Raw genomic sequence first — 22756 nt, forward strand, 5'->3', positions numbered from 1 at the left:
AGATTCCCCTCTCACGAAACGTCAAATGCAGCCCACCGTTTTTATGGCTGAAAAAGTGAAAAGTATTGTGTTCAAAGTAAACTGTTATTAAAAACCTCAGTCGGCGGAGCAGTTTTTTCCAAAGTTGCTGATAAATCTAAGCAGAAGATTAATTATTTCTAATGTCTGCTACGTTTGCTGGCATGAAATTTCACTCAAATGGCTATTTATGATTCGATGTGATGCAAACTTAATCATTTTTTGCTGAGAGGTTCATGTGAGGATTTGAACAGCATGCGCATTATTGGTATGCGCATGCGCATAATTGGTATGCACAAAGTGGAATAAGAAAAAAAACTCAGCAATCACAGAAAAAGAAGACCGTCTTCGCGAGTCTCGTCTCAGGTTAGTACTATGTGATTGACTAATCTAATCTAAATTACCTACACATGGAACCAACATATGTAGCTTGGGAGTACAGTGGGGATTCGTTCGTTGGGGGTCCGCTACATGGAATGACTCGATGGTTGGATGTTCGCTGGTTGGAAAAAATTCCAACTAAAAGCACTCGAATGTCAAGAGAAGATGTCAAATTGACTTTGACGTCTGAGTACCGTCGCATTGAAGTCTCCATATGTAGAACAAATGTGTATGTGCATTTCGTGACGATTTGCGCTCCAGATGCGTTAGTCTGGCACATTTTCACCAGCTGTCAGTCATTCCAACTAATGGGTCGGATTCGCTAGATGGAAAGCAGTCGTATTCTAACCAGCGAATCGCCGCTGTAGCATGCTATCTTTAATGTACATTTTTGAGGATTCCAAACTAAGCATTGTCAATAATGGCGCTGACCACGTCCTTACGGTGATCGGAAAAGGGAAGGAATGTTAGTGTGACTTCCATTACTACCAGAGACCGAGATCACTTCTGCATCTCCATGGCTCTCACAGCAAGGTGTTTTGATGGTGGGAAAGTTCAAAAGCTGCATGAGCTGGATTCACGTTGGTAAATGATGTGATTCGAGTAACCTTAGCTTAAAAAGTTATCTGCCAGTGGGTTGACACTAATACTAACCATCCAAAGTTTGTTTAAAAATCACATAAATGTAATATTACAACAATAAAAATGTGTGTTATTACAAGCATGAAATGAGTTGGCATCCATTCTTGGCTGAACAGTCACAATTAAAACATCAACACGCAAAAGCTGGGATAGCTGGGAAGCTTGGGCTTTTGTGAAGCACTATCTTTAAACAAGAATAGAGCTGTAAGTAATTAATTACCGGATCACAATATTTCTCGATACATGTATTGCTAATTAGTGTGATCCCGATTCTATCGCTTGCTATGGTCTCTATAAGTTTAAACTTCCAGAACCGATTTACTAAACTCGATTGAAGAGTTTGATAAGAAGTGTCTTCAACAATGTAGTACAGTCGCCTCTCCACATCTCGATATCAAATGGACCATCGAGATAGGGAGAGATCGAGATATAGAACAAATTTTTAACGAATACTAGATTGAAAATCACTTCGTTACCAGGAAAATCGAAAACAAACAGGTGTCATTTCGTCTTCGCAAATTGTTTTGAATCTCTTAAATCTAGTCTAGTAACCTTTGATAATGGGCATATCGACATACGGAGAGAAAATTGGGAACGAAAATCACATCGAGATAGGGAGATATCGAGATAAGGAGGATATCGAGATGTGGAGAGTGAAAATGTATGCAGTCTGAAGGGACCGAAAAAATCATCGACATAGGGAGAGATATCGAGATGTAGAACATCGAGATGTGGAAAGTCGACTGTATATAATAACACAAAAATTTGATGGAAAAATTGAACTACACCACGAACAAAAAAGAGGTTGATGTTAAAAATCCGTTGCCGGATTTATGAACAAAAAGTCATGAAATCATACGTTTTAAAGTTTCATGACTGCGACATAAGCGTCTCTTTAATATTCATGTTCAGGAGAAAAATCAAACACTTTCTAAACCTTTGTCCTCTAAACTCTGCACTAAAGAAACAGAACGTTAAAAATCCGTGGAAAGTCCCTCCAAATAAATCATTGCGGCAACTTTTTTTTAGTCTAATTCGCATATCCATGTAAATTCTTCATAGTAAACAGAAATTTATTCTCCAAGTTGCTCATGGTGTGCATGATTAAATATTGTTGAATTTGTATGCCATGCAAGTTGCTATAATTCAACGTTTTGACCAAAAATATGGGAAAAAAAATGACTGAATTCAGATGAAGAAGTGTTTTTTTAATTTGTAAAATTAAAATTTAAAATGTAAAAAATGAATCCTTTTGACGTTTTGATATCAGCCTAAAATATTTTCAATACCAGTAAGCTTACTTTGATCCTGCCATAAAACAATTATAGTGTTGACTAGAAATGTCAGAAGGGGGTGATACAAATTTTATGGCATGCAAGCGTAAAAGCTGGATAAAGAAACTTTGCTCCAGGATACAGAAATACAGATAATTCACGGAAAAATACAGATTATAATGTGGCAACTAAGAGTCATGTTTTCCGGACTCGAAAAAAAATCTGGGACTCGGGATTTTTTTTCAAAACACAGGAATTACCGAAATTGCAGGGGAAAACCCAATTCCTTCTAAAGATCTGTCCATAACTTACCTAACACTCGAAGGGAAATGCGGAGGGAGTAGGCTCAAGTGTTTAGAGGGTAGCTCAAAGACAAAGTATATTCGGAGATAGTGATGGATTCTGGTGGAAGGCCGACATTTCTCAGATGTTATTGATGTTAGGAGTTTCAGGGGTCTTTACGTTGAATCGGATCATCCTCGTTGTCAGTGAAATTCGAGTGCGATTATCATCAACTGTAACGAATTGAAAACCATCATGAACAATGCGATTCAATATCGAACGCTTCTTTAGAAGACGGTGTTACCAATGAAGAAATAAAGACCTATATGTTCCTCGCAGTAAGGCTAGAATGCCGTTAAAAGTGTACTGCGATCTGTCAAACTTGGGTATCTTTTGCAGTACCAAAGGACCAAATCCAGTGGTAACCAACCTGAACCTGATCACTATGTCTCTTTTTGTCTCTGGGAATACAGCTAAATACCAAAAGCTGGACAAGCGGAAAAGTGAGATCAATGTGAGCGAAAACCTCAAAAATCTATGGGATGCAATCCATGGAGTGGTGAGTGAAACAGCGCGAGAAGTGATAGGTACTGCTCGAAGACGCCCTAGAAGCGAATGGCTCGACGAGGAGTGCCAGAGGGTGACGGATGAGAGAAACATTGCCAGACGTCGGATGTTAGTGTCTGATACCAGGCTGCACAGAGCGCGGTACAAGGAAGCAAGATCAGCCAAGAAGCGAATCCATCGCAGGAAGAAAAAAGACAGCGCCCGTCATGTACAACGTGAATTTGTTTCATTCAGATTATTTTCGACAGTGTTGCAGATAGATTGAAACTATGTGTTGGTCACTGAAAAACATTAATAGCATGGATAATGACCACGTGATCACTTATTCTGCAGTGATTTTTATCTAGAGTGCGATGTCGCATCACTGCTCTGCCCATAACTGCATAACAGTCACATTCGACATTTTTGACAAATTGGAGTTAATACCATGGAGAGTCATTTAATGAAAAATACTTTCGATCAACTTACTAAAATCTGTGAGTTTGTTCTAGAAAATTCGAAAAAAATACCAAGTTGTTTTGTCACATTGGCAATTGTAACCGCATAACAGTCACATTGAGATTATACATGAGCCTCATAATGTAGTAGCAACGAAATTTCTATCAGAATTATTTTCTGACTATTCACCCAATATGCGATATGAGCTGTACAACATTTCAGCCTCAAATAAGCTCTTTTGAATTCTTAATGATTTTTTTGAAATTTTAGTTGCCTCCCATACTGCAGTAAAATGCAAACTTGGTATCCCATTTACTCAATGCCTACTTTTGTCGAATGTTACAAATATGCAGTTATGGGCAGTGCTGTTGGTTGTCAAATCAAAGTGATATTGATAGCTTGCAAGTGATATTGATAGTCTTAGACCATCAGCCATCAGCTGATATGATTGATATTAAGCAACTCTAGTTTCATTATTAATCTTGGTGGTATAAAGTATACACTAGACAGCTCCACAAAAATCAAAATTTCTGGGATTCAACCAGTCACCCCCTAGTCCTAGTTGCAATACTTAAACAAACTACCATACAAATTTTTACCCAATTTGGAGAAGATTAGGAGGTGCCTCAAGGTGAATTTGTGTTTTTTGGCTATTTTTTACATTCAAAAAATTCTAACGAGAATTTGGGAAAACGAAAATCAAAATAAATACCACTTATGAACATATTATTAGTACTTTACAACTTTTGAGAACACTGTATGCCGATTAGAGATGGTTTTGCCCTCATAAAATTGATTTCTGTTCATTAAAGTACCTGTAAAACATACATTTCTCTACAGTTTTTGTTTTACAAGATTCTTAACCTCATGCTCAATCATAAAAGTTCAACCGTAGTATCATTCCTTTGTCATTTCTGAACGTTATTGTAGCACATCATTTTTGTATCCGAATTACAAATAAATTGTAAAAAATCGTCGGAAATACGACATTCCTCATTCCCCTGCATTTAGAGCTGCTGCCAAATGGCGCAATTGCTGACATGTTACAAAATTGAACATAGTAGCTTTGCTTTTTCAATGATGGATAATGATTGAAGAAAACAGCTATCAAATGTCATCAACGCAGTCGTGTTTCAAACAACATTCGCATTTGATGCCAAGCAATTACGTATGTGATATAGTCCCGAGGTCATTCCTTGCTTAGCGCTTGAACGAGTCGGTCGACAGGATCCCGGTCTCATCGTACGGCACTTTTTGCAGAGTTCATTTAGGCCTTTTTCCCCACCGCCCGCGTGGGTTTTTGGTTTAATTAGTGAGTTAAACAAGTTTCAGTTTTGTGCAAAGTGAGTGCTTAGACGATTGCGCTTTGCGAAGGAAGCGAACTAGTGAAACTAGTATCGTTCCACCGCAATAAAATCATCGCCCATCATCAATTATCGGTGATTGATTTTTCTCCCGCACCGAGAACAACAACAAGGCAGAAGGCCGACCCGGTCGGTCTACTACCTACGGCGCGTGGACGTTCTCCTGCTGTAGAACGGATAAGTATACATTATCTATTGAATTGCTTTTGCATCTCCGAACAACAGTGTTGAGTTCAAGGTTGTTTTTCGCTTCTCCTCTGTCTCTCTCCCGGTGCAATTTTGCCCGTATAGGGGAGTTGGGTACAAAATAGCCCACTGATTGGTTATTTTTTTTTTCTTTTTTTTTTTTTTTTTTGTGAATTTGATTTACCCATTTAGGGGAGGTGTGTACAAAATAGTCCACACATATATTTTTTGTTTTTGTTTTTTTTTTTTTTATTATTATTTTTTTTTTCTTCATTTGGTTGCGGTTAAGCTTTTTTCCGCATGGATGAATCGGATGGAGGCGATACGCCTCCTAGAGATCTCGTTGCTCGAACGCGGTTCTATCAACCGTCTTCGGCTGGGCCTTGGGTTGTCTATTTCCGGCGCAAAAAGAAGATTTTGAACGTGCTCTCGATTTCTCGGGAGCTGACGCGTAAATATCCTGGGACCGTTATTCACCAAGTGAAAGAATCCAAGCTGCGTGTAACTGCACCTAGTTACAAAGCAGCGAATGAAATTGCTCAGCATGAGGCTTTTACTGTGGAATATTGCGTCTATGTGCCGGCACGAGAAGTCGAGGTGGAAGGGAAAATTATCGACGCGAGTCTAACATGCGAAGACATTAAGACTGGCAAAGGCGTCTTTGAGAACCGGTCCATTCCTGATGTGGCTATACTGGATTGTAAACAATTACAATCAGTTTCCATGGAAGGAAATAAGAAAGTGTTTTCGCCGTCAGCCTCGTTTCGAGTGACTTTCCCCGGTTCCGTCCTCCCGAAATTTGTTTGTATTGACAGTGCTTTTTACCCAGTGCGTCTTTACGTGCCGAAGGTATTCAATTGTACCAACTGCAAGCAGCTTGGCCACAGTGCTAGCTATTGCGACAACAAGCCCCGTTGTGGCAAATGCAACCAAGCTCACTTGGAAGATGCTTGCACACAGGAAGCCGAAAAATGTAGCTACTGTCGCGAGGAACTTCATGACCTGCAGAAATGCCCGGCTTATAAAAGACGCATTCGAAATGAGAGTCGCTCAATTGTGAAGCGCTCCAAGAAGACATACGCGGAAATGGTAAAATCTTTAAATCCGTCCGCAAAAGAGTCTTCATCAGCCATCCCAGTTGGTAACTCTTTTCAAGAGTTGTCTTCCGATGAAGCGAACGACGACGAAACCGATGGGGGGGATTCTTCGGAGGTACACGCACCCGGTAAACGAAAGTCTCAACCTTCTCCGGGACTGCGCCGAAAGGTAATGAAATCTTCCCTCAAAAGTTTGCCTAATTCAAAAGGAGGTGGGGCAAATTTGAAATTGCCGAAGAAACAGGTCTTTGATGCTTCCGTTCCGTGTTGCAGCAAAGATCTGCCGCCCCCGCCTCCACCGATTAAATATACTTCAAAAAGAAGCTCTAGACAAGATAGCAAGAAAAAAGCTACTGAAGTCCCTCGCTCTTCCTCGAAAACCCCCGGGGCCAAGCGAGGATTGATAACTTTTACGGCCCTTGTGGATCGCATATGCAATGCCCTCGGAGTTTCAGAGGCATACTCGACCTTTTTCTCCCCGCAATAGAAGAGTATCTCAGGGAATTGACTATTTCGTGGCCCCTCCTTGCTTCGATCATATCTTTCGATGGATAATTCATCGAGTGAGGTACAAGATATGATCACTGTGCTACAGTGGAACTGTCATAGTCTAAAACCTAAATTAGACACATTTAAGTTTTTGCTTCACAACTCCGATTGTGATATATTTGCACTCTGTGAAACATGGCTTTCTTCTGAAGATGATCTTAACTTCTACGATTTTAACATTATACGCCAGGATCGAGATGATAATTACGGGGGTGTGCTTTTAGGGATCAAAAAGTGCCACTCATTCTACAGAATCCCCATCCCGACTCATGCAGGCATAGAAATCGTTGCTTGCCAAATAAGCGTAAAGGGTAAAGTATGCTGCATATAATAAACATTGGTTTCACTCGAAAAAAAAGAATCATAATTGAACTCCGATCCTCAAGATCAGTAGTCAAGAAGCTTGACTTCGGGGCTATATCACATATGTAATGGCTTGGCATCAAATGCGAATGTTGTTTGAAACACGACTGCGTTGATGACATTTGATAGCTGTTTACTTCAATCATCATCCATCATTGAAAAAGCAAAGCTACTTTGTTCAATTTTGTAACATGTCAGCAATTGCGCCATTTGGCAGCAGCTCTAAATGCAGAGGAATAAGGAATGTCGTATTTCCGACGATTTTTTACAATTTATCTGTAATTCGGATACAAAAATGATGTACTACAATAATGTTCAGAAATAACAAAGGAATGATACTACGGTTGAACTTTTATGATTAGGCATGCGGTTAAGAATCTTGTAGAACAAACACTGTAGAGAAATGTATGTTTTACAGGTACTTTAATGAACAGAAATCAATTTTATGAGGTCAAAATCATCTCTAATCGGCATACAGTGTTCTCAAAAGTTGTAAAGTACTAATAATACGTTCAACTAGTGGTATTTATTTTGATTTTCCTTTTTCCAAATTCTCGTTAGAATTTTTGGAATGGAAAAAATAGCCAAAAAACACAAATTCTACATGAGGCACCTCCTAATCTTCTCCAAATTGGATGAAAATTTGTCTGGTAGTTTGTTTTAGTATTGCAACTAGGACTAGGGGGTGACTGGTTGAATCCCAGAAATTTTGATTTTTGTGAAACTGTCTAGTAAAGACCTTTGCGTAGCTTCTGTTTATATTCCTCCAAGAGTTTCAATAAACCGCCGTCATCTCTGGAATGCAGTCTCCATGCTCTCATCTCCAGTTTTAATACTGGGTGATATGAACTCACATGGTACTGGATGGGGCGAATCTTATGACGATTATAGAGCGGCTATTTTCTATGACTTATGCGACGATTTCAACTTGAACATTTTGAACACAGGTGAAGTGACACGTATTTCATCCGACGGCAAAGAAAGCCGTCTTGACCTGTCTTTGGGATCAAGTTCACTATCATTCGATTGCATGTGGAAGGTGATCGATGACCCCCATGGTAGTGATCACTTGCCCATAATAACTTCTATCAGAAATAATTTTGAAAGGTCAGAACAGTCAATTCAGGTTCCTTTTGACCTCACTAGGAATATCGATTGGCAAAAATTTGCATCAGCGGTAACCTTTGGTATCGAATCATTCAACACTCTCCCACCGTTGGATGAGTATCGATTCCTAACAGAATTGATTTATAAAAGTGCATTAGAATCCCAAAAGCAACGAGTTCCAAGTGCATCCTTCAAAAGACGACCAGCCACACCTGGTTGGGATGATGAATGCACTCAGTTGTATCGAGAAAAATCCAATGCCTTTAAAGCTTTTCGTAGATATGGTACCTCAGAACTTTATTTAGAGTACTCGAAGCTCGAAAAAAGACTGAAGAATCTTATTAAAGCGAAGAAGCGTAGCTATTGGCGACGTTTCATCGATGGCCTCTCACGAGAAACTTCAATGACGACGCTTTGGAGAGTGGCTCGCAACATGCGAAACCGCTCATCCTCAAATGAGAGTGACGAATACTCCAATCGTTGGATATTCAACTTCGCGAAAAAGGTCTGTCCAGACTCAGTTCCAGCTCAACCGCCATCCTGGGAAACCCAGAGAGACGATGCGTTGGACAGACCATTCACTATGCTGGAATTTTCTATGGCTCTTCTTTCATCAAACAACTCCTCTCCGGGACGCGATATGATTAAGTTCAATCTTCTTAAAAATCTCCCTGATATCGCTAAAAGACGGTTGCTTGACCTGTTCAACTTATTCATGGAGCACAACATTGTTCCACCTGAATGCAGACAGGTCAAAGTAATAGCTATTCAAAAGCCTGGGAAACCAGCGTCTGATCATAATTCGTACCGCCCGATCGCTATGTTATCATGTTTAAGGAAATTGTTAGAAAAAATGATCCTATCCCGACTCGATCACTGGGTCGAATCAAACAACATGCTTTCCAGTACACAATTTGGCTTTCGCAAGGGCAAAGGAACAAACGATTGTCTAGCGTTGCTTTCATCAGATATTCAACTAGCCTTTGCGGACAAGGAGCAATTGGCTTCGGTTTTCTTGGATATTAAGGGCGCTTTTGATTCAGTTTCCATAGAAATATTGTCAGAAAGCCTGCACAATAGTGGTTTACCTGGAATATTGAATAATTTCTTGTACAATCTGTTGTCAGAAAAACACATGAGCTTCACTCTCGGTCAACTGACAACTTCCAGAATTAGCTATATGGGCCTTCCCCAAGGCTCATGTCTGAGTCCCTTGCTTTATAATTTTTATGTTAAAGATATTGACAACTGTTTGGAAGAACCATGCACGCTAAGACAACTTGCAGATGATGCTGTGGTTTCTATGAAGGGCCCACGAGCGGAAATCTTGCAAAGACCATTGCAAAATTCCCTTGATAATCTATCCACTTGGGCTAGAAATTTAGGGATCGAGTTTGCTCCGCAAAAAACTCAACTGGTCGTATTTTCAAGGAAGCGGAATCCTGCCCAACTAAAGCTTAAGCTTTTGGGAACAGACATCGACCAGTCTTTGACTTCAAAATACCTTGGGGTCTGGTTTGATTCAAAAGGCACTTGGCGAACTCATATTAGGTATTTAACGGAAAAATGCCAACAAAGGATCAATTTTCTACGAACAATTACCGGAACATGGTGGGGTGCTCACCCGGAAGACCTCATAAAACTCTATAAAACAACCATTCTCTCTGTTCTAGAGTATGGCTCTTTCTGTTTTCTCTCAGCAGCAAACTGCCACTTGATTAAATTGGAACGAATTCAATATCGTTGTTTGCGTATCGCCTTAGGGTGTATGCACTCGACACATAATGCGAGCCTAGAGGTTCTGGCAGGGGTTTTACCGCTACAAAACCGATTCTGGGAGCTCTCGCTAAGAATACTTATTAAGTGTGGAGTGAGCAACACACTCGTCATCGAAAACTTCGAAGAATTGCTCAAACTGAACACTCAGTCAAAATTCATGAGAGTTTATCTCTACTACATGTCATCTGACATTAGTCTTCCATGTTATAACCCTCCACGTGTACGCTTCACCAATGACAGTTCCTCTGTTGAATATGATCTGTCCATGAAACAAGCTATTCATGGAATTCCAGATCAACTTCGATGTATAACTATTCCACGTATTTTCAACGCAAAGTTCCAGAATGTCGATTCCTACAGGAGATATTTCACTGACGGGTCACGTATAAATGGATCCACTGGCTTCGGTGTCTTCAATGAAAACTCTTCCGCCTTCCGAAAACTTCAGGAACCTTGCACGGTTTATGTTGCTGAGCTGGCAGCAATCAACTTCGCTTTGGGGATGATCTCTAACATGCCCGCAGACCACTTCTTCATCTTCTCGGATAGTCTCAGTTCTATTGAGGCTCTCCGATCGATGAAACCTGTAAAGCATGCATCTTACTTTCTTACAAAAATAAGAGAGCAGATGTGTGCACTGGTCGAAAGATCATATAAGATTACCTTTGTATGGGTCCCCTCACATTGCTTAATTTATGGCAATGAGAAGGCGGACTCTCTCGCAAAGGTGGGCGCTGAGGAAGGTGAGATATAAGATAGAAGAATTTCACACGATGAGTTGTTTCATTTAGTACGTCAAAGTTCTCTTCACGGTTGGCAAAGCGACTGGCTAAATGACCAACTGGGACGGTGGTTACATTCCATAATCCCTAGAGTTTCCTTGCGAGCGTGGTGGAAAGGTTGGGATGTAAGTCGAGATTTCATTCGCGTGATGTCAAGACTTATGTCCAACCATTACTCGCTAGACGCACATTTGCACAGGATCAACCTCGCGCTGAGCAATATATGTAATAGGTGTGGTTCCGGTTATGATGACATCGATCACGTAGTTTGGCAGTGCCCGGATATGGACGCCTCCAGAGCACAACTTATGGATACCCTTGTGGCCCGAGGTAGACAACCCTATGTTTCAGTTAGAGATGTGTTGGGCTCCCGCGATCTCGTCTACATGTTGTCGATTTACGATTATCTTCGCTTGTGTTGTATAAAAGTTTAATTCTCTTGTGTTCTCTTCCCCAGTTTTTTTTTTTTTTTTTTTTCTCTCTGTGTTATGTCCCATTTGTGTTGGATTGATGTTCCTGGCCATCCGGCAATCGAAAACCCACATGAAGTTGGTATACGCCATGATACGACAAACGAGCAACCACGAAATACCACCCGGATGAGCTGCAAAGAACCCTGTAACCCAATCCCAACCTAGCCCTTCCTAAAAATATTTGTGACCACTAACCTCGAGTTGCCACGAGTACCCTGGCTCCAACCCGGACTAAACTTGGTACTTAAGAAGTTAAACAATTGTAAAAAAGTACAAAAATGAATCTCGGCTCCGTAAAGCGTTAAACGCGATAGAGCCTTAAATAAATGAATTGGTAAAAAAAAAAAAAAAATAGTCCCGAGGTCAAGTTTCTCGACTTCCGATCTAGAGGATCAGAGTTTGATTACGGGAGTTCATTTAGAGTGTTGTTTTTTGCCATGGACCAAATGACTTGAGGCCAGTGCCGTAGCGTGCGGTTGGCCAGGTTGGCACCCGCCAAGGGCGCTAGCCTTAGGGGGGCGCAAAAATGCGTCAAGCATTTGGTAAATTCTGAAAAATATTTATTAGTAAGGGCGCTTCTTCAGACACTATTTTAAAGAAATTCTTCAACGTAATAATTTTTATTTTTTAAAAGATTGTTCAATATTTTTTACGATGAGTTTAAATATTTACTTGCTTAATCTCTGAGTGGCCTACAGACCCCCCTTATTCCTAACAATACATCCGGAGGATCAGTAAAAAGCAAACAAGAATAAAAAAATCCAACACCAAGAAGGCGAAGTTAATTAATTAAACAATTTCCTATTTTTCCATGTTACTATTTAGAAAACTTCTAAATGCAATCTAGACGAAACACAAGTTTTCTTACAATTCTATTTGATTCGACTTAAAAATATGAAAAGCTTTTGAAATTTTTTTTTGAACTTTATCCAAAGGATTAGAAGAATTTTCTTCAATTTATGGGAAAATTCTAGGCAAAACAACTGTAAAAATGTTTTCTTGAGGAGTTTTTAAGAAAAATCAGTATACAAGTTTCAGCAGTCTCTTTATTTTTGTTAAAGTTGAAGTTGATTGATTCGCTGCTGGTAAGTAATTTTTTGGCCTATCTTGATGCATGGAAAATTCCTGCAAGGAAAGGAGCGTTTTTTCTATTCGCAGTACGCAGTAGAAAAGAAATGTCAGTTCAAACGGGTGTCGCTGAAGAAAATTTATAGAAAGAGTCGGCGAGAAATTTCTTCTTTCAGTAGCAAATCAGGCTTAACCAAAGACAAATGTAGTAAACACATTGTATTCAAGAGAATAAAAAAAATGATTCAGTGATTTTAAAAAGAATTTCTAATATGTTATGCTCATGATTTTGCAGATACGTCTCATGAACAATAATTTTGTTATGAATTTCTTCAAAACATCTTTTAGATAATCTTCAACACTTATCTAGAAGAGCTACAATTTACTCTAAATTAGTGAATATTTAAGTCTCAACAATATTTTTGTGGATTTCAATAATAATTTCACACATTAGTCGTCTTTAGATTTTCAAAGAAACCGAAAAGCAATTGACTATTATCTCATGTGACCATGCTGCTGAATCTGAAATTAAGGCATATAAACGGAATACATAACGGTAGCGCTATTGTGAATGTACAATTCAAATAAATTCCACCTTAGGAAAAGGGACATTGATGATATAATTTATTTGAGGGCCCTTTCCCACTCTAAATTCACTTTGGCTGTAGATTAAGATCCAGTGATGCTAGTTTTATGTACACCGTTTATATACATGCTTGGATGTGTTACGAAAACTTTAATCGCATACAAACCTGAATCATGAAAAGAAAATTGAACAAGGGGCGCCCAAAAGAAGGTTTGCCAAGGGCGCCATGAGGCCACGCTACGGATCTGCTTGAGGCCAAAACATTTCATCACGATTCATTAACAACTGTTAAAAAAAATAAAGAAAAATATTTATTCACAGCGGCACCACAAATGAATGAAAAATGACCCAATCTCACCCCATAGAGGAGATGACATTGGGTCACTGTAATTGAAACAACTTGTTTTTGAGAATATGATTGCAAAACCATTCACAGCTGAAAAATATTGATGAAATACGATGCAAACAAGATGAAAAGATATCTAAGATGTTTCACAAGAATTATAAACCCACTTAAAAGAACGATTATTCCAAAAAATTGAAGAGCTATGAGAAAAAATATTTAAACCCTACTATATCGTCAAGTTTACATAAATTTTCTTGTTTTTTTTTCTTAAATTGTCTTCAAAGTCTCATCCCCATTGCTATTAAGCCAAAGGTGTACAGAAACAGTGATTATTTTAAACCTTCGCAAATAGTTAAATTTCGGTGTGACAATCCACGATCAATACATTTCACGCAGATGTTGACGTCATAACCTGGTATTTCAGCAATCCAACTCATTTGTACTTCCGTGAGATGTTTCCATAGTATGAAAACACAGAAAAATGATTAAATTAAAAAAAATCCATTTGATAAAATTTTACGATGTCGCTGCGCACGAAACACAGTTGCCGGTTTGATAAGTTGTCGAAATGTGTTGCATTGTTATTGAAGATTGTACCCCGTTTGGCATAAAGTCGTTTGGCATAAGGTCGTTTGGCATAAAGCCTTTTGGCATAAAGTCATTTGGCATAATGGTCGTTTGGCATAATGGCCGTTTGGCATAATGGTCATTTGGCATAATGGTCGTTTGGCATAATGATTGACTTAAAATAAATATCGGCATTTTTTAAGCTTTTACCGAGATCAACACAACCGAGCCCATAGCAAAAATTTTTGGTAGGTTCTAAACAAGCGTGGTGTTCGTTCAGAGATTTCCCAAGCTACGAATTTAAAAAACTTGTTGTGAAATTAGAGAGTTTTACTAACTAAAACTCGTGACGGGTCTCTACATCTCAGAAAATAAAGTATCTTTGAGCTCGTTGCGATATACATATTTGAAAACAGTAAATTGGCAAATAAAGTTCGCAGTTATTCATCAAGGGAACGCTCATAGAATATTTCGCTGTAGATCAAGCTCTGTCCCAGTTTGGACGTAACACTCGATGAAAATTACTTGATAAAAGAATGGTTTTTTTTTGCAAAATATCAAAAGCTCTAATCCAAAGATCTTTCAATGCGACTTAATACAAAAATAGCCTATATACGAGAGCAGAAATATGAATTCTTATTTTGGAAGGGTACACCAGAAACATCGTGGTTTATCGAGAGAAGGGAAAATTTGTGATTGAAATAATATTTTTTCCAGCCTAGCTCGAAGGAGATCACACGTTTGCCCCAAAAAAAGTATATGTTGAATATTGGCAGGTTCTAAAGTAATTATCATTCTAACAACACATCTGGCAAGAATTAATAAAACAACATAATATAATAATGGTTAAAATTTGAAGCAGTATTAATATAAAGAACAGCCTATTTTTAAAAGACGGCAAAATTTATAATTAGACCAATAGAAGAATAGACGCCAAAAATTATTGTGGCATAATAAAACGAAAAGACATAAAAAGTGCGTTAAGAATCATCAAAGTGATTGTGCTACTTTTCCCCGAATGTCATTTCCCCGAAAAGTGGTGACGAGAAAGAACGATAAACAGTCAAAAAAAAGGAAGTATTTTGTCATTCTCTGCTATACACATGTTGGCAAGAAAGCTGAGGACGGTCAAACTCGAAAGAACCGCCAATTAAATAAAGAAGGGTGCATATTAGATGGTCATCTTGTTAACCACCACGATATGTATAAAGTTACGACCATTATGAGTGCTAAACTGGCGTTCGGGAAAACGACATTTAAGGAAAAGTAGCACAACCCATAGAAGTAACTGCAGTAATCGATTTCTCATTTCACTGATAATTTGAGCAGATCAATATTCTTTTTAATGAATGTTCGAATCCTCTGAGCAGAATCTCAAATAGAGAAACTTAAAAGTAGATGGAGTACCGTGTACCTTTTAATTCCGCTCCTAAATGCTTATCTTTGACAGATACGCGTATTTCGACTACCACTTGCAGTCTTCTTCAGTGTCAGTTATCAGTTATTATCACACAGATCAATATTATTGATTACCGCCCTTTTGTCAGTTGGAAACAAAAAAAAATAGTTAAAAAATATAGCTCCAAAGAACAGCCTATGCATAAATGAAAGAAAATTTGTTGAAATTTTAAATCAACAGTTTTCAATACCTATAATTATGGTCAACATAATATTTATAAAAAAAGAACAATTAAAGAAGGGTCAATTTGTGCTAAATATATATAAATCTTCAGTGCAAAAATTTGTTCCAATAGCGAAACTCAAAAGAAGAAATAATATTTTAAAGAAGGGTAATTTCTGGATCAATAATAAAAAAATGTCAAATTTATTCAAGAGCAAATGATTGTTGAATGAAGTGTCATTTTGTATCAATTGACTCCAAAACAAGCCTGATGTCATAAGAAAGATTCAGTAGAAAAGTAAAAACGAAAAATTGAGAAATTCTTGGTTTCAGACTCATTGTGCCAAACGACTATTATGCCAAATGACCATTATGCCAAACGACCATTATGCCAAACGACTTTATGCCAAATGACCATTATGCCAAACGACTTTATGCCAAACGGCTTTATGCCAAACAACTTTATGCCAAATGACCTACCACCGTTATTGAATGCACGGAATATTCAAGTAGACTTTTTCGATGTTTCAGAGATGCTGTATCTTAATGAACCGGCACCGTAAAATGTCGAAAAAGTGGACTTACAATTCTATTTACTATCGTTCTTGCTTGACTTAATATCACCCCCATTTTTGATGTTTTAAACACCGTACCGAAAAGAATGAAATTTTTGTAGAAAAATCAAATAGATTACGGAAAATACGTGTGAAGTGCTACGAAAAGACTATCAACCCTCTACTAATATAACGATAGAGGTTTAAGTATATGCGTGATACTTTGCACAGGAGAAATTTAATGTTGTAAATTTTATCTAGTTTCAACATATAAGTTCATTGATATAGTAAACAAAAACTATTATTTCTAAAAATGTATATTGCGATGAATAACGTGTAATATTATGTTCCCTAACCTATGGATTATTAATTTTAGTAATATCAGCCTTATTAGTTGAACTATTTCATAAATCATATTTTTCCATTTTAACCCAATCTCACCCCCTCACTCTGGAATTCTAGCGATAATGATGTTTCTTGCGAGGTAAAAAGGCGTATTGCAGCTGCGAGTAGGGCTTTTTACGGACTTCGTAATCAGCTCAAGACCCGCAGTTTAGCTCGCATGTCGGAAAAACGTCAAGCTTAACTAATATTCAACAGAGAACCAGGGAGAGGCCGTCGCATCCGTGGCAGACCGCGCACCATATGGCTTTTAGAAGTTGTGAAGCTTAACGTCCAGGGCTGACCCAGGATGATGAATTATCATATATGATATCTACTTTTCGAGAATTGAAACGGTTTAGAACCCAACAGATCTATAGCCGGTTCTTCAGGGCATTAAGTCCGAAGTGCCACATTCGGTACGTTCTAAACGGTCCAAAACTCTTCATCAATTTTAAGTATCTTTCATATTAACCAAATCAGTTTGACGCAGTGAATAAATTGTCACCCAACAAGCAGCAACAAAGACATTGTCATCTCCTATTCTTGTTGCAACAATGTTATTCCGCATCATCAGTTAATCACCACTTGAACAGAATATGACAAAGATCGATCACCACATGCGCAGCGATTTTTTGGGCTTCGCACTGACATTTTCGAGAACTTTCTCTGTATTGGTAAACATTGGCACAATATTGAACAGCATGCATAAAACAAATTTTGTTTTGTGTTCAAAATAACTGATTTATCACGAGTTTAAAAGGTTGCACCAATGTTGTGCCCTGTGATTGCCATGACAATTTTGCTTCTGAATGTATCCCAATCCGCAAAAGTATGGATAAACGGGTTGTGAGCGACTTGTTTTGTTGTTTGTCTTTCGTCTCCTTTGACGACAATTTGATTCACTGGTTTGACATTGTTGGCTAACACAGAATCTTGTAATATACAATTGCATATAATGGATAAAATGAAAATAATAAAGGAATAAAAAAAGTTGGAAGCCACTGTTCCAACGGATGCGAAACAATTCCATTCAATAGTACGGATTGATTTTGACTGGCAATGTCATAACCGGTACTTTGTACGCCGACGCTGAGATTGATTTCGGGGAGCCTTTTCGGTGACGTCTACGATTGTTCCAAAACTTCAATAGTCGGGAAAGGGCCACATAGCCAGTAACTGAAATTGTTGCTGGGATGACGACGATGATTTCGATGATGATGCAATTCCGTGATCTTTGTGGCCCAAAATATATCGGACCTCTTTTTCCTAAATCCACAGAGAGAAAAACGGTTGATCTGATCCGGTGATCAGACAAAACTGTTTATTTGTGTATCAATCGCGCTCTGTTTCGAAATCATAGATCACTGACTGACTTTGCGGGTGGTGTAGGGTTATAATGATCGGTTAGAGCACGGTATTTATGTAATCTCGCCTTCTACGGCATTTGACCCAGATAGTTGCATCCGTTTCTTGTTTGATGGGCGAACTTGGGCGAACGAGGAGGAACTATCCGGTAAGCACACTCCCAAGCACAGGTCTTTATGGAAATCAGTTAGAATCAATCGTTCGTTGGCCACAATTCTAGCTGACCGCTTTCGAGCTGCTAGACGGTTAATGTTTCATTTCCTTGGTCTAGGCGCTGGGTTCGCAGTTCGATCATCCACTTATGGGTTTTCTGTAATTCCAGTTACTTACAACCAATTTGCACTGCGAGAAGCTGTGTGTAGAGAAAACAATTCACGGCTACGATGGCCCCACACAACCTGAACCTGAACAACCGTTCGGCGTCGGACCTGCTAGATTCACTGACCAAGATAGGAACCAAGCATGGTCTGAGGTGGGTTCATGGGCGAAGCTAAGGGGACAGGGGGAGGGTCCATTACTCCTTCCCTGGCTGACGAAAAAGAAATTAAAATCAAATAATTTGCTATGAAGGGTCTAACTTACCCCGGAATATCTTTGTACCCGGGGTAAGTCGGACCTATCAAAAACAAGCGCAAACATTTGAACTTTTTCCAAGAGAGTATCACTGAAACATTAAAACACAGACAAACAGACGTCACACTCTCATCGCTGTCCATCGACCAACTTTTTAACGATCGATTCGAATATATGGTAGGTGGTAAATCGACCACCCGCAGCGCTCGCGTCGTTTTTGTTCTTGTTTGACGTTTACACACTACCGCCACCTGTTGGTCCATCGGCCAACTACAGTGGTTTTAGCATTGGGCGTACATGGTTTCGCGACTATGATTTTGATCGCGATTTGTTCTAAGTGTTACGTCTGTTTCTCTGTGATTAAAACAATTAATGTTTGTAATTGTTTATGTTCTTTATTTTTGAAATACGAATTCAACGAATAAACGATGACATAGGAGAAATTCGAATAACATCATATGGAATTGAGTGAGTCTTCATGAAGTTAAGGTCGACTAAAGTTCAACATTTCAGTCAAATAAGGAAATACTGATAAAAAAAAACTTTAATAGATAAATTATGACAAATGATCGCTGTTTAAAAAAGCCTTAATCTTTCGCATTTGATCAATTCGTTCGATGCTATGTTCCCAGAGAGGAACAAAAAAAAAAACGTTTCTTTACGTTTCCATTCTTTCATCATTATAGCACGCCTTACATTACGCATGATACATAGGCAGTCTGCTAACCAAATGCATGCCGCTCTGCCATAAAATTACCACCTCCAAACCTTCCCGCATGAGCTGACGTAGACGCAGGTTTAAGGCCCATGTAAAAATGGCGCAGAAGTCAAAATTGAAAAAGCAGTTTTCTTTTTTTAAACCAACAAATCATAGAAAATAAAATCACACAGCTTTTCTTCTTCTTCCTTCTGGCGTTACGTCCCCACTGGGACAGAGCCTGCTTCTCAGCTTAGTGTTCTTATGAGCACTTCTACAGTTATTAACTGAGAGCTTACTATGCCAATGACCATTTTGCATGCGTATATCGTGTGGCAGGCGAAGATACTCTATGCCCTGGGAAGTCGAGAAAATTTCCAACCTGAAAAGATCCTCGACCGGTGGGATTCGAACCCACGACCCTCAGCTTGGTCTTGCTGAATAGCTGCGCGTTTAACGCTACGGTTATCTGGGCTACGGATATTCGGCAAATGAAAAAGCTGTGTGTTTTTATTTTAAAGTAAATAGTCTATTTAAAAAGAGAAAACTGCTTTTTTAGTTTTTTCCTCCGCCTTCCCCTCATTGGAATGCATTCTGACGTGACAGGGGCCAATGTTGCCTATAAATAGAAGATCACCAGCATTTCTACGCAGTTGCACATACACAAAGAACCATTCAGGTGACTTTTTGGGACACCCACATCCCAAGAAGTCACCTGAATGGTTCTTTGTGTATGTGCAACTGATCTGGTGATATTGTGGTAGCAATCACGGGCGGCCAATCAAGATCAACATGAATGAACTTTTTGGGGTCACTCGTCCCCCTGATTGAAGTCCTTACTACACCCAAATGGTGGCTATCCATGATTGGCCCCCGGAGCAACCGACACTCACGGGTCGTGGTCAGTCAGCCCACTGACTGACTGAGCGCGATTATTGCGCCTTCCAAGCCAATCAAATTATTACCAAAGAAAATAGAAACAAGACATAATCACACAGTGCAAATGTGAAAATTTGCCTCTCCCCGTCAGCATAGCTAGCATATAGCCAGCATAGGTCTCTTAGAACAATTCCCCGATAGTGATAGTCTGATTGGAGCGCTCCGAAGAGCGATGCTGTGCTGGTGTCTGAGCAAGGTGGTGTGAATGGCTGCCCAGAACAGGTGATTTTCTTTTATTATTTTTAATGGTCATAATGAGATAAGTATGCGCTAAATTGCTGCCCTAAACGAAACCTTCGTCGTGGGCAGCTTGGAGGTACGTGCTGTATGAGCTGGATTTCCCAACTTTAGCATTGGAGGTGGGGTGTTTGTTTGTAACCAGGTACAAGGTGCTATCGGTTGCTGTAAGCTGCAATCGGTTGAATTGTGCTGGGCGCTGTTGGAAGGTTGATCTATGGTAACAATGTGCTCGTTGAACCCTTGCAGAACGGTAGATTTTAAATTGAAAAGAATTTTTCAACGTTTTCTAACTCTCTAAACGGAACCCTAATAAACAGGATCAAAAAAGAAGAACGTGATCTTTAATTCTTTCTTATTTTTTCTATTATTCATAGACTTATAAAACATCAACTCTGTTCATCATTTGAAACCAAGGTTTGGTTTGGTTTTGGTGTCTCTGTTGAAAAACAGCTTGATAAATATACTTTAAAAGCTGACTTTTTGACAGAATTTTATGTGACGAGTGATCTTTAAGATATTTCTCGATTTAATACCCTGATAGCCCTACTTGTTTTCCTCTTCTCGAAAATATTCTACGAATGATTCGATCTTAACTGATTCTAGTCCCCTTTGTAGCCAACTAGTTGCTCACGCTTATTTTGATTCTGATCATGTCTCTGTTACATTTCAAATATCTTATCAAAAGATTCTCAATTCTTTCAGCTTCAATTTAAATTACTTACGAGCTCACAGTAATACATATGAAACATACATCAATAGTTATCTTGATGTTTACATTTCATAGCAACTTGATATTGACAGTTTCTCCAATATCTTAGCTCTTATATTTTTTCATATTTACGGTTGTTTATTTTTTCAATGCTGCTTTATATTACAAAGATTTAGAAAATTCGGCCAAAAGAAGACTCTGAGCCATAATGAATCATGTAGGTCCCAAGTGGTTTTCGATTAGATTATTCAGAAGAGTTTCAGTGTGTCCATATCGATCCAAGTTCAGTGTGACGATACAAACCAAAAGGTCACTACTTCGTTAAATCCACCGATTGCTATTACCGTAACTAGCACCACCCCCATCACACCACACGCAAAAGCAGCACCAAGATTTCGCCTTCGTGATCCAGATCGAATCGATCAAGGCTATCAAAAGTTCATTACTACCGGACGGTAGGTCGGATCGCTTCTATTGGGTGAACGATGCGGCGAGTGGAGATTTTTATCGGCGATATTGTTTGTTTTTCGCTTGCAGGTACAAACTAACGATCTTATCTTGAGTGGTTGGTCGGATGCAGTGCAAACATAACTCTTTGAGCTGGCAATCTTGTAAAAATCTGCTGCCAAGCTTCTACGGTAGCGCTCCCGGCAGCGTTCCAAATTTTCCTTTCGTTCACGATCTCTCATTTGAATATGTTTGGCAGGCCCTCAGATGTGGGATCGTGTGTTTCTGAATTGATGTTGAAAAACATTCGGGCTCCTGGTTCGATGACTAATTTTTGCACCATTCTTGATCATGTCTGAAGAAATTATCATAAATTACGATTCCATACTGTTGTTTGCTTGCATCTAGTTTCGTTGCATACTGAAAAGGGCCCCCATGCGGAGCGATTGGCGTTAGAATGTGCTAGTTCTTCGGTGTAAAATCGCAGCCGAACGGTGTTTAACAAAAGACCTTTCATTTGCATCCTACCGATCGTTGAACTTCAGTTCACCTGAAACGAAAAACAATTGATTTTGACAAGTAAATCGTGATCAACAGGGCATAAGTCATGGACCTACTTTTTGATGGAGAATAAATAAATCATTGTGATTACACCTGCCGTAGTCAGACACAAAGTACATCAGGTATTAATTATTCAAAAGTTTAATATGTGTTATGAATATTCAATTTTAATGGATCTACTTTGTGAGCTCTAGATTTATGACTCCATTTATGAAGACTTTGTCAGTGCATTCTAACTGTTCTCAGTATTCTAGTTGTTATGAGGTTAAGCACCTGGGGTTGGCTGACTCACCCGTAGCTTTACTAATATTAAACGAATCATTCGAACTCCATATCATCGAACCTCTCCGCCATAGGAGCAATCCTGCGTGCCATGTGTAGTAGATTGCAAAAAAAAAGTGTTGATGCTTTTCCTTACAAAAATGTTTGGAAAATTTCTCCTTGCTTCTAAAACTCATCATATCATATTTCCACAAACACCAAACGCTCTTCATTTAAAACCTACATGTAAACATCACGGTGTAAGAGGTTCTAATAAATTGGTCAGATAAAGTTGTATCTAGGATTTATGTTAAATAAACATTTCACTACAAAAAAAAAAAAAAAATACCGAGGGCAAAAAAAATATTTGAGCCATTACATTAAATAAATAAAATGTCTGAATATACCTTTGATCGTCAAGCAATATGGATTAACTTTTGCAATACCAGGTGCAGAGGCACCAACTTCATGAGAATAATGTAGAGAGAAAGCGTTAATTATTTTTTTTTAAATTTTTAAGTTTGTATTCATTAATA

The sequence above is a fragment of the Aedes aegypti genome, chromosome 2 (assembly GCF_002204515.2).
Source record: "Aedes aegypti strain LVP_AGWG chromosome 2, AaegL5.0 Primary Assembly, whole genome shotgun sequence".
Lineage (NCBI taxonomy): Eukaryota > Metazoa > Arthropoda > Insecta > Diptera > Culicidae > Aedes > Aedes aegypti.